The 14033-nt window shown below is 44.5% G+C and overlaps 1 long non-coding RNA gene across 1 annotated transcript; it reads right to left on the bottom strand.

Annotated features, from left to right (window-relative positions):
• Positions 1-401: 401 nt before the first annotated feature.
• LOC139543242 (uncharacterized) lies at positions 402-3589 on the bottom strand. The gene is made up of 3 exons (XR_011668635.1): positions 3543-3589; positions 2633-2755; positions 402-1048 (listed from the first exon to the last, which is right to left on the bottom strand). It is a non-coding gene; the product is annotated as an uncharacterized lncRNA (long non-coding RNA).
• Positions 3590-14033: the final 10444 nt, after the last annotated feature.

Genomic DNA, 14033 nt, shown 5'->3' with positions numbered 1-14033 from the left:
ATTATAAAGAAATAACAGATGTTGTATACAATGTGTGGTTTTATACAGAACTTAATCTAATTTGGACATTATCTTTCTAAATTGAGACAGATATTAATGATATTGTATCCAAGTTTATAATTGTGTGGTGTTGGCCATGTCTCACTCTTTAATATACATGACACAAATTCTTGATATTTGACAATGCAACTGAATTATTTTGAAAAAGATCTGCACATAATGTTTATTAACAGCCTCTGGCTCTGGCATCAGACAAATGATCTGTCCATCAGAGTACCAACAAATATCTTCCTTTGGACTTGGCCAGAAGAATTTGTTGATGCCATTCCGGTGTATGCACTTCACCTTAATTGTAACGATCTTCGTCTGGAGAAAGAGAGGAGGACCAAAGCACAGCGTGGTAAGTGTTCATGATGAAACTTTAATAGAACAAACTGAACATTGAAATACAAAACAATCAATTGAAGGAACAAAAACCGAAATAGTTCCGTGTGGACCACACAGACACGGAAGACAACCACCCACGAAACCCAGGTGGAAAAAGGCTACCTAAGTATGATTCTCAATCAGAGACAACTAACGACACCTGCCTCTGATTGAGAATTATACCAGGCCAAACGAAGGAAAAAAAACATAGAAACACAAACATAGATAACCCACCCAACTCACGCCCTGACCATACTAAAACAAAGAAATAACAAAATAACTAATATCAGAACGTGACATTAATGTTGTGTTCCTCTACATCCATGATGATGCCAGGGTATCCTTCATGGTCATAATTGACAACACACCGATCTCCTACATGATTAAGTTCAATGGTACCAGGTCGACATGTGGTGTCAGCCTTGTCATGAGATGCAGGGAGCTGGTTAGATGCTGCAGGGTCACACAGAGTTGCCTCTTTGAGCTGAAAACAAGGACAGTCCAACATGCCACTATCCTTCTTGCACAGACAAGTAATGTCCCTGTATTTTATCTGGCCTGGTGAGACACTGATAACCTGATGAATCTTCATCGTTCCTTTAATGGCATCTAAGGTAGGCATCTGAGGTGAGAAGAGATAGCATATGATAAGATATAAAGAGTAACAAACACATTATACATTTCAATACTCAACCAACTACTGTACAAGAAAAATGTATGTTCTGTATGTGTGTATGGGGAGGAAGGAGGGTTAACTCTGGTCCTGCCTCAACATCACTCTCAGTAACGAAGAACATCTCCACAGAGGAGTTAAGACCCTTTAGGACATTTTACAGGGCCTGTGTATCTGGGATATCTTTTCCATGGTGCACTGCTCTATCTGCACATCTCTTGAGGGTCCCCCCTTGCCGTGGCTGGCCTCAAATAAATTCCAGTTGACCTCTTGAAAGCCTTGTTTGTGTGGTTCTGTGGCAAGTAGGTAGAAGTTCCCTTTTTGCTTGTATTGTGTAGCCGGCCCGTCACTAAAGAAATGAAGCCGGCTGACTTCAGGGTACTTCTGCTTCAACATAGCAAGAACCGGCTCAAGGTGGGCCCAAATGGCGGGTGGATCATGTCTCTGTGATGGTGAAATGGAGCAAAAAGCATTTGGTGGTTGGTCTAAAGCAGTGTAGAGCACTCCAGTGTGGAGAGTGGCTTGATGGTGAGATCCTCCAAAATGCACGGACTGGATCTCTTGACTATATTTGCATGAATAGTTTTCGCTGAAGTCCATGTGCAGCAAGCATTCATTGTTCTTCAGACTCTCCCTAAGCTCCCTATAGGCCCTGTACTGCCACTTGATATTAAAGATGTTGCCTAAACTTGGCGGGCGTATCTTAAAAACTGACTGACCAGTTCAGTTTCTGTTATGGTGACCTCCCTCTTCACGGTTATCATGGAGCACTTCTCTTCATCTTTTTGGATCTTCTCCATGGTCCATTGTGTCAGAGGAACTTCTGCCTTCCCAGGAGGTTTCAGAGTTGGATGAGTGGTGAGGAAGCAATCCTTACATTCACCATAAGCACATAGCTTCGATTTCGGGTCACACATACTTGAGTTGACCATGACCTCAAGGTTTTGGTGGACAAAAGCCCAAATTCTCATGGGTTTTACACTGACAAGTTTCACGATCAGTGTCATTGGGCGTAACAACCCAAAATGGCCTGAGGTGGCAGAAGGAGGTATTGGACAACTGACCTAATTCCTCAGACAGGAATTTCCTGTGCAGATTTTTCATTATGTCAGTAAGAAGCCTCTTCTGCATTTTGTTCTTTGGTCGTGTGATGGTTTGTTTGCGGCTGGTCGTTATACGACTTACATCATCACGGAGAAAGAAATCCTTCACTTTCCTTTTGATTTCTGTTTCTGTTCTGCTTCCCTTTCTCGTCAAAAAAGAGCAAAGATCCCCTTCAAACTCTCTTCTTTGAAAAGCCCAACACCGTAAGAGCATACTTCTGAAGTTTATACTTCTACAGTATTTTCACAGAGGTCACTTTCACAATGATTTGCTTGTTCTTCTGTTTCCTTGCATTGCTATATTTTGTTTTGATATCTTTAATGAGAGATGTGTGAAAGAGAAGGTGATGTCACATTCTGACGTCTCAGCAATGCTTTGACTGTTGAATGAGGCGATACAGATGCCTGTTCTCCCCTAATCCTTGCATACCTCTTCCTGTATTTTTCCTTTTTTCTCCTCTCCTTTGCCACTTAAGATTTTAAATGCTCTCTCTCTCTTTTTGGAGTCTTCTATTTGTTGTTTCTTCTAATGTGTTCCCCTTGCTGGCGTTGCCTAAAACACAAATGCATGGTTAGGATTCTCGGGGTAGAGTCAGAGATAAAGTTAAGGATAAGGGTTAGTAGATAGGGAATAGGGTTATGAGTTATGGTTAGGGGGGGGGGGGGGGGGGTTGGGACTGCAGCAATGCACTAGCCTTGGTCCTGGCTCTGAGTATCCTTTTATCCTTTTTGAATCTCTCCATTTCTTCCTTTCTGCACGCTGCACTCTGTCACTGAATTCAGGTATTGCCTTATTCCATGTCTCTTTATCTTTCTTCCATTTCTCCCTCTCTTTCTCTAGATACTCTCTTCTTTCTGGGTCAGCATTACGTCGTTCTCTGTATTGCCGCTGTCTATCAGCTTGACTAAGAGGAGGTGCCATTCCTTCAGAAAGACCATATTAAATTGATATGTATTCATTCTTAAAATACTATACATACTGTAATTATGTAATACACTTTATGAACAAAAACACATATTTTGCAACACATTACTGCAAGATATCCATTTGTCCACCCTGTTGAGCTTATGCCCAACCTGTTACGTGTACATGGATAACAGGGTGGACAACAACAGGCTGGACATTTTGAGCTAAAATTAGCAACTATGCTCCAAGTGATTGTGATGAAGCTAGGATAATGGCTGCCACTTGAAAAGGAATTTGCATTGTTTGACAAATATATTATTAAATTCGATTTACGTCTTTTGTATTTTTGCTTAACAGGGTGGACATGTTATGCTTTCCCACATCACCAACATGTAATGGTGAAATTGTAATAGTATGAAATCTAGTAACTCACCAGGTTCACCACAGTTGTTTTCCCGCCAAGGAAGTGACATAATTTCCTGTTTGTGATGTCATTGTTTAATATATATACATTATTTTTTTATTAAAGTGCCAGTAACCACAATGTAACAGGGTGGACAACGACTTTGAGGACATTCAAAAAATTGTCAATATTCTTATAAAAAGTGTAGCATTTAACATAAAAAGACTATACATAAGATAACATTTAATGAAGAAAATTTGAACATTTGGAAATATTTTTTTTTATGTATAATTTTATTCCTAGTTGTTCTCGTTGAAGTTGATTGAGCAGCACTTGGGACATTGACAAATTGCCCCCTTTCACTGAAATAAAATTGTCTAAAATGTATAAAATTTACTTTGAAGTCTGTCATTATGTTTCTATTATTGTGAAGGCATACACACAAGGATCCTTATGAAAAACAATTTGGAATGATTTATCTTGAGGACAAAAATAACACTTTTAGTGATATTGCTTGCTAGCTATCCTAGCTTGCTAGGTACATTCATAGCTTTAGGTTGGTTGTTTTTAAGCTCAATTTGAAGATTTCCACCAAGGACGTTGCCTCTCCAGTCATCACTCTCCCTCGCTTTGGCAAGGGACATTTAACGTACACTCGGATGTGACGATGTAAAACGTAATTCAAGGGCTGAGGGATTAGGGCCGAGGGCTGTCGACTTTGAATTTGAACTGCAGCCCAGATCTTTTATTTCTGAGCTCCGTATCCGTGCGCGAGCACATTTTCGTGGGATTTTGGGACCACTCATTTTCTCGTGCCGAAACCGGATTAGATACATAGTGTGGCAGACCAGGGGGTTTGGTAAAGACATTTACACAGATCAGACAGAGTAGGATTAGCTCGGTTTCAAGGTTGTTTATTTAAATAATGAATCAAAAAGAAAAGGATAGGTCTCCCCCATGAGACCCTCTCCGTCTTCTGGGCTCCGGGTCTTTCTGTATCCTGTCGGAATCAAAACTGCACTCACTCCTGTTACCTTTGTAACCGTTCCCAACTATATGGGAGTCCTCTCTTCCCCCACTCTCTCTGCGTGTGCTGCCCTTCTGGCAGCTTTATGGGCCTTGCACAGCTGGTGAGCAATCAGCCCTTGATTACTCACCAACCTCCAATCAGCCCTTGATTACTCACCAACCTCTAATCAGCCCCAATTAGTCCTGGCCAGAGAACCCGTCGAGACCTGAAACGTCCAGCAGATGGAGCCATCGCCTCGTGATGTATACACCGTCTGTCACCAGGCCTCGACGAGTCTCCCCCTGGTGGCTGACTTGCTGTATGCCACAATAGCTAGTTAAATAAGAGTTTAAAAAATATATAATATTCTCAATGTCACTAAGCAAAAAACAAACAACCAAAACAACAATAGCCACTACAATGTCAAAACATGATTTTGTCATCAGTTCAGTTTACTTGATTTTGCGGACCCACAACTGATGCATCATCATTAGCTGGCTAGCTAACGTTAGCATGCAAGCGACGCAAGCTCTGACATTAGCAGTGACGCCAGCGTTAGCTAACTAGCTAGCAATCTCTAGTCTTGTCCAATGGAAACCGATGCAACCCTGCTGGTTACGTGGCTAGCTAGATGAACAGTGATAACAGTGATGACCATATGATATTCAAGGCACTAATAAGTGCTATTGTACAGAAATAGCAAAGAAAATACTGATTGATGAGCTAGCTAAGTTAGCTAAAAATGTATACCAGTTCTCAAAGAGGATACTAAATGGAAACCCTGATGTTGTGTATTTTCCACTATATATGTTTGGTCTACATGAAGCATCTTGACACAATGACAGAGGATGAGACAAAGAAACAGAGACAGCATTCATCTGATGAAGATTCTTTTATTCTCATCACTAATGCCCAAAGGTCACAAGGTACAGGGGAGCTGGATGGATACCTTGCCTGTGTATCAGACAAAATGGACTCGCTTCATTCCTTTCCATACATAAAGAAGCTGTCCCTCAAACTGAACAAATGCCTGCCTGCCTATGCCGTCTGTGAACTTCTTTTTCGCTGTGTTGGACTGCTCTTCACTGCGAAACAGCCAGGATAGACTCGATTCACATTGAAAATCAGCGCCTGCTGAAACTGAACAGCAAGTTCAGAGAGAAATGAAAGCCTTAGAAGAGAACTCCTTTGTTTTTGCTCATGGAACACTACATAACCTAATTTACTCTGTACATGTAGCCTATGAAGACTGTGTACAAAACATTAGGACCACCTGCTCTTTCCATGACATAGACTAACCAGGTGAATCCAGGTGAAAGCTATGATCCCTTATTGATGCTAAATCCACTTCAATCAGTGTACATGAAGGGGAGGTTAAAGAATAATTGTTAAGCCTCGACACAATTGAGACATGGATTGTGTATGTGTGCCATTCAGAGGATGAATGGGCAAGATATAGTACCCGTCAAAAGTTTGAACCCACCTCATTCCAGGGTTTTCTTAATTTTTTTACTATTTTCTACATTGTAGAATAATAGTAAAGACATGTAAGGGCAATTTCCTTACTGATGCTTGTATACTCACATTTTTTCTTAAACTTAGTTGCTTAGGCATTAAGGTTGAGATTGTTTAAGAAACTAGATCATATAAGATAGAAGTGTGTGTGTGCAGTTCTAACTTGTTTTGTGTGTGTGCAGTATAGGAACCTAACTAGGGAAGTAAGCCCACATTGTTCGTTCTGGCGCACAGCCAAGAGCTGACCGGTGCGACCTATGCGACATTCCTGTTAGTCAGAAGAGAAAGAACTGGTTCCTCTTAATCTACTGAAATCACAGCAAAGTGGTGTATCTCGTGTATCTCGTGTACCATTGATAAAGCTGTTGTCCTGGTATTAGCCTGTTGCTGGGAGAAAGATTCATGCTTGTGTATGTGTAGGTGTGTGGGTGTGAACTCTTCTATCATCTTGGCAGACAGCAAAAGGTGCTTGTTGGCTAATTTATGAAGAACTATGTCTGGAGTGAACTCCTGTTGCTCTGACACCTATTGTTCTTTGTCCTCACTAGAAAATTAGAACAACCAACAGTTGCTACAGGACGAGACAACCAAATTCTGTACCTTTTACCCCAGTTTTGTCATGTTTCTCCCTATACGTACACATACCAAGATCATGTGTTTTGTATATGCTTGCATAAGACTGACTATATAAGGTTCCTGCGTTTCATGCGTCATTTGAGCTCTCACCTTCCACCTCAGAGTGTAGGGTCGACCAGCTCCATTATTGCAATTCTTATTAATAAAGATTGCTTGTTTGAAGAAATAACAAAGTCTCTCCTGATTGGTTAGAATTTCCAAAACAGACATCAAAACTATGAAATAACACATATGGAATCATGCAGTAACCAAAAAAGAAGTGTGAAACAAATCAATCTATTTTATATTTGAGATTCTTCAAAGTAGCCACCCTTTGCCTTGATGACAGCTTTGCACGCTCTTGGAATTCTCTCAACCAGCTTCATGAGGTAGTCACCTGGAATCCATTTCAATTAAGAGGTGTGCCTTGTTAAAAGTAAATTTGTGGAATTTCTTTACTTCTTAATGCATTTGAGCCAATCAGTTAAGTTGTGACAAGGTAGGGGTGGTATACAGAAGATAGCCCTATTTGGTAAAAGACAAAGTCCATATTATGGCAAGAACAGCTTAAATTAAAGTTTCTTAAAATACAGTTATTACCATTATGCGCTATGATGAAACTGAAGATTCCAAATGTGAGATTTTTTGTTCCAACCGCTGTGTCTTGGTGAGATGCAGAGTAGGTGAACGGATGATCTACGCATGTTTGGTTCCCACCGTGAAGCATGGAGGAGGTGGTGTGATGGTGTGGGGGTGCTTTGCTGGTGACACTGTCTGATTTATTTGGAATTCAAGGCACACTTAACTGCCATGGCTACCACAGCATTCTGTAGCGATATGTCATCCCATCTGGTTTGCACTTAGTGGGATTATCATTTGTTTTTGAACAGGACAATGACCCAAAACAAACCTCCAGGCTGTGGCCACGCTTCAGCGGCCACGCTTCACACCGCGTGGCCGCTGCCTGGTGGTCCCAGCGCGCACGACCCACGTGGAGTTCCAGGTCTCCGGCAGCCTCTGGAACTGCCGATCTGCGGCCAACAAGGCAGAGTTCATCTCAGCCTATGCTTCCCTCCAGTCCCTCGACTTCTTGGCACTGACGGAAACATGGATTACCACAGATAACACTGCTACTCCTACCGCTCTCTCCTCGTCTGCCCACGTGTTCTCGCACACCCCGAGAGCTTCTGGTCAGCGGGGTGGTGGCACTGGGATCCTCATCTCCCCCAAGTGGACATTCTCTCTTTCTCCCCTGACCCATCTGTCTATCGCCTCCTTTGAATTCCATGCTGTCACGGTTACCAGCCCTTTCAAGCTTAACATCCTTATCATTTATCGCCCCCCAGGTTCCCTTGGAGAGTTCATCAATGAGCTTGACGCCTTGATAAGCTCCTTTCCTGAGGATGGCTCACCTCTCACAGTTCTGGGTGACTTTAACCTCCCCACGTCTACCTTTGACTCATTCCTCTCTGCCTCCTTCTTTCCACTCCTCTCCTCTTTTGACCTCACCCTCTCACCTTCCCCCCCTACTCACAAGGCAGGCAATACGCTTGACCTCATCTTTACTAGATGCTGTTCTTCCACTAATCTCATTGCAACTCCCCTCCAAGTCTCTGACCACTACCTTGTATCCTTTTCCCTCTCGCTCTCATCTAACACTTCCCACACTGCCCCTACTCGGATGGTATCGCGCCGTCCCAACCTTCGCTCTCTCTCCCCCGCTACTCTCTCCTCTGCCATCCTATCATCTCTTCCCTCTGCTCAAACCTTCTCCAACCTATCTCCTGATTCTGCCTCATCAACCCTCCTCTCCTCCCTTTCTGCATCTTTTGACTCTCTATGTCCCCTATCCTCCAGGCCGGCTCGGTCCTCCCCTCCTGCTCCGTGGCTCGACGACTCATTGCGAGCTCACAGAACAGGGCTCCGGGCAGCCGAGCGGAAATGGAGGAAAACTCGCCTCCCTGCGGACCTGGTATCCTTTCACTCCCTCCTCTCTACATTCTCCTCTTCTGTCTCTGCTGCTAAAGCCACTTTCTACCACTCTAAATTCCAAGCATCTGCCTCTAACCCTAGGAAGCTCTTTGCCACCTTCTCCTCCCTCCTGAATCCTCCTCCCCCTCCCCCCCCCCTCCTCCCTCTCTGCGGATGACTTCGTCAACCATTTTGAAAAGAAGGTCGACGACATCCGATCCTCGTTTGCTAAGTCAAACGACACCGCTGGTTCTGCTCACACTGCCCTACCCTGTGCTTTGACCTCTTTCTCCCCTCTCTCTCCAGATGAAATCTCGCGTCTTGTGACGGCCGGCCGCCCAACAACCTGCCCGCTTGACCCTATCCCCTCCTCTCTTCTCCAGACCATTTCCGGAGACCTTCTCCCCTACCTCACCTCGCTCATCAACTCATCCTTGACCGCTGGCTACGTCCCTTCCGCCTTCAAGAGAGCGAGAGTTGCACCCCTTCTGAAAAAACCTACACTCGATCCCTCTGATGTCAACAACTACAGACCAGTATCCCTTCTTTCTTTTCTCTCCAAAACTCTTGAACGTGCCGTCCTTGGCCAGCTCTCCTGCTATCTCTCTCAGAATGACCTTCTTGATCCAAATCAGTCAGGTTTCAAGACTAGTCATTCAACTGAGACTGCTCTTCTCTGTCACGGAGGCGCTCCGCACTGCTAAAGCTAACTCTCTCTCCTCTGCTCTCATCCTTCTAGACCTATCGGCTGCCTTTGATACTGTGAACCATCAGATCCTCCTCTCCACCCTCTCCGAGTTGGGCATCTCCGGCGCGGCCCACGCTTGGATTGCGTCCTACCTGACAGGTCGCTCCTACCAGGTGGCGTGGCGAGAATCTGTCTCCGCACCACGTGCTCTCACCACTGGTGTCCCCCAGGGCTCTGTTCTAGGCCCTCTCCTATTCTCGCTATACACCAAGTCACTTGGCTCTGTCATATCCTCACATGGTCTCTCCTATCATTGCTATGCAGACGACACACAATTAATCTTCTCCTTTCCCCCTTCTGATAACCAGGTGGCAAATCGCATCTCTGCATGTCTGGCAGACATATCAGTGTGGATGACAGATCACCACCTCAAGCTGAACCTCGGCAAGACGGAGCTGCTCTTCCTCCCGGGGAAGGACTGCCCGTTCCATGATCTTGCCATCACGCTTGACAACTCCATTGTGTCCTCCTCCCAGAGCGCTAAGAACCTTGGCGTGATCCTGGACAACACCCTGTCGTTCTCAACCAACATCAAGGCGGTGACCCGTTCCTGTAGGTTCATGCTCTACAACATTCGCAGAGTACGACCCTGCCTCACACAGGAAGCGGCGCAGGTCCTAATCCAGGCACTTGTCATCTCCCGTCTGGATTACTGCAACTCGCTGTTGGCTGGGCTCCCTGCCTGTGCGATTAAACCCCTACAACTCATCCAGAACGCCGCAGCCCGTCTGGTGTTCAACCTTCCCAAGTTCTCTCACGTCACCCCGCTCCTCCGCTCTCTCCACTGGCTTCCAGTTGAAGCTCGCATCCGCTACAAGACCATGGTGCTTGCCTACGGAGCTGTGAGGGGAATGGCACCTCCGTACCTTCAGGCTCTGATCAGGCCCTACACCCAAACAAGGGCACTGCGTTCATCCACCTCTGGCCTGCTCGCCTCCCTACCTCTGAGGAAGTACAGCTCCCGCTCAGCCCAGTCAAAACTGTTCGCTGCTCTGGCACCCCAATGGTGGAACAAACTCCCCCACGACGCCAGGTCAGCGGAATCAATCACCACCTTCCGGAGACACCTGAAACCCCACCTCTTTAAGGAATACCTAGGATAGGATAAAGTAATCCTTCTAACCCCCCCCCCCCCCCCTTAGAGTTAGATGGACTATTGTAAAGTGGTTGTTCCACTGGACATCATAAGGTGAATGCACCAACTTGTAAGTCGCTCTGGATAAGAGCGTCTGCTAAATGACTTAAATGTAAATGTTAAATGTGTGATGGAGTGCTGCATCAGATGACCTGGCCTCCATAATCACCCGATTTCAACCCAATTGAGATGGTTTGGGATGAGTTTGACCGCAGAGTGAAGGAAAAGCAGCCAACAAGTGCTCAGCATATGTGGGAACTCCTTCAATACTGTTGGAAAAGGTTGAGACAATGCCAAGAGTGTTCAAAGCTGTCATCAAGGCAAAGGGTGGCTACTTTGAAGAATCTAATATACAAAATATATTTTGATTTAACACTTTTTTGGTTACTACATGATTCCATATGTGTTATTTCATAGTTTTGATGTCTTCACTATTATTCTACAATGTAGAAAATAGTAAAAATAAAGAAAACCCTGAAATGAGTATGTGTGTCCAAACTTTTGACTGGAACTGTAAGTGCCTTTGAACGGAGTATGGTAGTAGGTGCCAGGCACATCGGTTTGAGTGTGTCAAGAACTGCAACGCTGCTGGGTTTTTCACGCACAAGTGTTCCTAATGTTTTGTACACTCAGTGTATAGTTAATCAATCTAATGCAACATCTACAGCCCCTTTTCTATTTCAGGGGTGTTTGCTCATTAATGTTGTATTTCCATGATGTTCTTGACATCCATGATGCCTCTTGACATCAAATCCTTTAGGGAAAGAAGTTTGTGAGTGATAGAAAGAGGGAGTGAGTGAGTGAATGAGTGAGGAAATGTGTGAATGCGTGATTTTTCTGTTCATGCACTTTTTGTGTTGTATTTTGTATTGCTTAAAAATGTATCAATACATTTTACTTGCTTTGAATGTTTAATTTATTTTCAAATATTAATAGTATATGTTTTACAAATCCTTTACGTATTTTTTGTATGGAAAAGATAATGTGTGACAACGTTCAGGTAACCGTAGCGAAATTAGCTATAAGGTCAATGTTTTTATTTCAAAAGTAACTGAATGACTTATACTCTGAGTACTTTTTAAATAAGCTACTACTTACTTTAGCTTTTAGTTTTTTACACCAGTAATTTTACTTCTACTTGAATTTCATTAAAGCTCAGTAAGTCCCAAATAAAATATCACATTTAACTTAATTGTTTAATATATCTTGAAATGCATAAAGGAAAGCTTAATTTGCCATTTGTGTCAATTCAAAGTGATAAAAAAATATATTTTTACGAGTTATAAATACAGCAGCTTTGTTTACAAATTTGCAGGTCAGATTTCTCCAGGTAATTATGATGAATAGGCCAATTGATCATTTTTATCACGCATGTTGTATCTGTTGCGCTGATGCATCCATGACTACAGCAACACCAACAATACAAATAGGCCTATCTACATCCCTATCATCATAAACATGACTCATTATAAATGAGAGTTGAGTGATACAGAGTAAAAGTGTAATTTAGCTGACAAATGGGTGTGGTAACAGTTCAAATTGGCTCCTAGCTGTCAGTTCGTATGTCTACACTTTTTTGGGATGTAGTCCGCTATAAATCCCACAGAAGAATGATAATAATGAAAGCCTGTGCTAGCTGTCTACTGGTAAGTGAAAACCAGTGTAAGCTGGAGGGAGGCACTATAGGAGGATGGGCTCATTGTAATGGCTGGAACGGAGTCAAATGTGGTTTCCATATGTTTGATGTGTTTGATACTGTTCCATTTATTCCATTCCAGCTAATACAATGAGCCCTTCCTCATATAGCTCCGCCCACCAACTAGTTAGTTATCTAGCTAATTTCGCTGGCTATCAAACAGCTGTCAACAGATTATCACACGCAAAATGTATCAGACTGTAACGAGTGCGCTGGGAGTCGGGAAGCAAGTAAAGTTCAGGGAGTGAGTGCTTTAATAAATAAACGCAACATAATACAAAATAAGAAACACGAACAACGCACAGACATGACACAGGAACAGAAACAATAACGCCTGGGGAAGGAACCAAAGGGAGTGACATATATAGGGAAGGTAATCAGGGAAGTGATGGAGTTCAGGTGAGTCTGATGACACGCAGCTGCGTGTAACGATGGTGACAGGTGTGCGCCATAACGAGCAGCCTCTTCCTCTTGCTCAGGGAAGGGCGGAGGCTGATAACCCATGGAACACTCCAACGGCGAGAGACCAGTGGCCGAGCAGGGAAGGGTGTTGTGTGTGTATTCCACCCACACAAGTTGCTGGCTCCAGGCGGTGGGCTTGGCGAAGACGAGGCAACAAACACTCGTCTCCAGGTCCTGATTGGCTCGCTCTGACTGGCCGTTAGATTGGGGGTGAAAACCGGAGGACAGGCTGGCCGATGCCCCAATGAGGGTGCAAAACTCCTTCCAGAACCGGGACGAGAATGAGGACCGCGGTTGGAGACCATGTCCACCGGAAGTCCATGGATCCGGAAGACGTGCTGCACCATGAGCTGGGCCGTTTCCTTGGCTGAGGGTAACTTGGGAAGGGGAATGAAATGGGAAGCTTTGGAAAACCTATCCACCATTGAAAGGAGAGTGATATTGCCATCTGATGGAGGGAGACCCAGTGACGAAGTCCAGAGATATATGGGACCAGGGGGCGGTGAGGAACGGGAAGAGGTTGAAGGAGGCCAGCCGGAGCTTGCGGTGGAGTCTTATTCTGGGAACACACAGTGCAGGCAGCGACAAATCCGGAGACGTCGGGAACCAAGGTGGGCCACTAAAAACGTTGTAGTACAAAGCCCAGGATCCGACGGGAGCCAGAATGGCAGGCCAGTCGGGAGGAATGAGCCCATTCCAGCACCGGGGAATGGGCTGAGTCCGGGACAAACATCCGGTTAGCCTCCCAATCGAGTGAATAGCAGGGCCCATCGAGCTTGCCTGGAGTTGAGGCGCTTGGCGGTGCAGAGATATTCCAGGTTCTTGTGATCTGTCCATACTATGAATGGATGTTCTGCCCCCTCTAACCAGTGCCTCCACTCCTCCAACTCTATCTTCACCGTGAGTAGTTCTCGGTTACCCGCGTCGTAATTATTTTCCATGATGTTGAGACTGAGAGAGGACGGCGCAGGGATGCAGCTTTTGGGCAATTGGAGGTGTCCAGACTTGTGACAGCGAGGCAGTCTTGTGTGCATCTTGCATATGCAATGTCCACAGGAAATGTAACATTGCCCATGCAATGCAAGTATGGGAGGTATGAATACCATGCACTACATCACCTATAGGCTCACCAGACAACAACCTCTGTCATACAACCTCTGATTATTGTTCAGCCATATGGTCAAGTGCTGCAAAGAAAGACCTAGTTAAGCTGCAGCTGGCCCAGAACAGAGCCACACTTCATTGTAATCAGAGGGCTAATATTAATACTATGCATGCGTGTCTCTCTTGGCTGAGAGTTGAGGAAAGACTGACTGCTCACTTCTTGTCTTTATAAGAAACAATGTATTGTAAATTCCAAATTGTTTGCA

This window comes from Salvelinus alpinus, chromosome 17, assembly GCF_045679555.1.
Source record: "Salvelinus alpinus chromosome 17, SLU_Salpinus.1, whole genome shotgun sequence".
NCBI classification, from domain to species: Eukaryota; Metazoa; Chordata; class Actinopteri; order Salmoniformes; family Salmonidae; genus Salvelinus; species Salvelinus alpinus.
This window is presented reverse-complemented; position numbering and strand designations above follow the sequence as displayed.